Source organism: Borostomias antarcticus (assembly GCF_949987555.1).
Source record: "Borostomias antarcticus genome assembly, chromosome: 11".
In the NCBI taxonomy this organism is placed as follows: domain Eukaryota; kingdom Metazoa; phylum Chordata; class Actinopteri; order Stomiiformes; family Stomiidae; genus Borostomias; species Borostomias antarcticus.
In genome coordinates, this window is record NC_140244.1 from 25,983,182 (window position 1) to 25,985,230 (window position 2,049).

Below are 2,049 nucleotides of genomic sequence, written 5' to 3' on the forward strand. Positions count from 1 at the left end.
ATCGCAAGTTGTAAAACTTCTCCAGATTGAACGTGTCAAAGCATCTGTGTATAAATTAGACATAGAGGTGAAATGAGCGTCTGGTTTGGGCTGCTCTGTCTGAACTAGGCTCAAAGGGACAGTTTACCGGGTCCAGGCTGAGTCTGGTTCTGGTGGACCTCCCCGCAGGTCTCTGGCCAGTGAAGGACTATAATAGCCACGGTCCAGGATGGACACAGGGAGGAGATGAGATCAGAAGGACTTCTAAGAGCCAGTTGTGTTGTTTTTGATAGCTGCTGCTCAGCAGGGAATGATCATGTACAGTAGCTGCTAGTTGATTGGTTGTTTCAGATGGTTACCGTGTCAACCTGACTGACTTGGCACGGGCGACGATGTTGTTTACTATCGTTTCGTTTGGCAGGACTCCGTCGTGCGTTTCTGCTTTACGTCTGTTTTTTTTGCGTTGTCTTCGTACCAAATGTCTTTTTGTACTTTCGCAGACGAGCAATATGAACAGAGGACGAGAGGACGAGAGGACGAGAGAGGTCTGTAGACTCCCAGCACCTGCCGTGCTGAGGAGACAGAGACGTCAACTTAGAGATGTTGAAAACTACAGTCTAGGTCACTTCATATGCAAATAGAACCAATGTGTTGTTTTTTTTAACCTAGTTAGTTTATGTAAATATGAATTGTACATAACTCAATATAGCATTATGTTCTAGAGAAAGAGAAAAACATTTATTAACAATTATTTTATGTAGTTATATTAATAATAGTAACAACAAACGCATACACCTATGTATATGATGGTATACAGTAGCATTTCATAAATTGGGCCTTAGGCTAAAATATAAAAATAAAAGAAATATACTTCTGGTATTGACTAACTAGCCTGGCGTTGAGGGTGTGAAGATGTACATGGTTTATGGGGTCTGTGTTGAGGCGAGAGTACTGTTAGTACCGCTTGAGTACTTTGTGTGAGTGAGTATTGTGCAAGTTCGGTGAGAGTGCATTGTGGGTAAATGCTGGTCATTTCAACCACGCCCTCCTCGGCCTGTAGGGGAATTCCATGTCGAACACGACTTTTCTGGGAAGGAAATGCAGTAGCCAATCAGCCGTCGGACTTCCTCTGACCTCAGCGTTTAGTAGTCCGGTTGTTTTGAAGGTGGACTCTGCGATGTGACCCAGAAAACAAGGCTCAACCAGCCAGAGAAGATGCTAGAAAGAGCTGTCATATTCCCGCTCTTTCCTCTGGCGCTCAGCGTATCCAATAGCCGGTTGTTTGATCATCTCAGGCGAGTTCAGCTCCTCATGTTTTTGGGAGCGAAGTCACATTCCAGAGTCTGACTTCAAAAACGTTTTTTAATTTTTTGACCTATCTTTAGAACAATGTCTTGTCGCAGAGCTACCATCCCTGCATTTGATCTATTTTAATGACGCTGAATGTGTTGTTTTTTTCTTGTTCTGCGTTCCCTAAAATCACACCGCTTCAACCTACACCTGCTCACCTGATTTCAGTGACCTCAGGCTCTGTTGACATGGAACTAAGAGAAACAAGATGGCGACAGTTAACGTGGAAATGACATCACGTCCCTGTGGCCCGTCGAAGGCTCTTATTGGTTAGCGTTTACACACTCTATTACATGTGAAATGTCTGATGTCATTCAGCGTTGGAGACTTCTTGAAAGGGATTTTTGTCTGAGTTTGTCTTTTGGGTAAATGCCTCGTCATTCTGCATGTTGTCTGATATGTTTGTTTTGAAACGCCACCCCTAACCTGTTTTATTTACCGATCATTTTTGATAGAATCTTTATGTTAAAGAAAGACAATAAAAGATGGATACAAACAGAACCAACGCCTTTTCTCAGTCTCTCACGCAGCTGCCGAGGTTCTCATGGCACCTTGGATGTTGTCAGCAGGTGATAATGGCCGTGCACTTGTGATCAGGTGACTGATGGGACACATGCTTACACACATACACATGATTACACACACACTAACACACATACACAGGCATGGTTATATACATACTAACACACTAAATCTGTCTTGTGCTCTGAACTCACTTCT

General features: G+C 43.2%; 1 protein-coding gene across 1 annotated transcript in view; it reads left to right on the forward strand.

Annotated features, from left to right (window-relative positions):
* The window catches only part of tfe3a (transcription factor binding to IGHM enhancer 3a), a 26,913-nt gene extending 25,150 nt beyond the window's left edge, over positions 1-1,763 (forward strand). Inside the window, exon 10 of the mRNA XM_084445909.1 lies at positions 1-1,763. This exon is cut by the window's left edge and continues 1,289 nt beyond it. The gene's annotated coding sequence lies outside the window, so the exon portion shown is untranslated.
* The last annotated feature ends 286 nt before the right edge of the window (positions 1,764-2,049 follow it).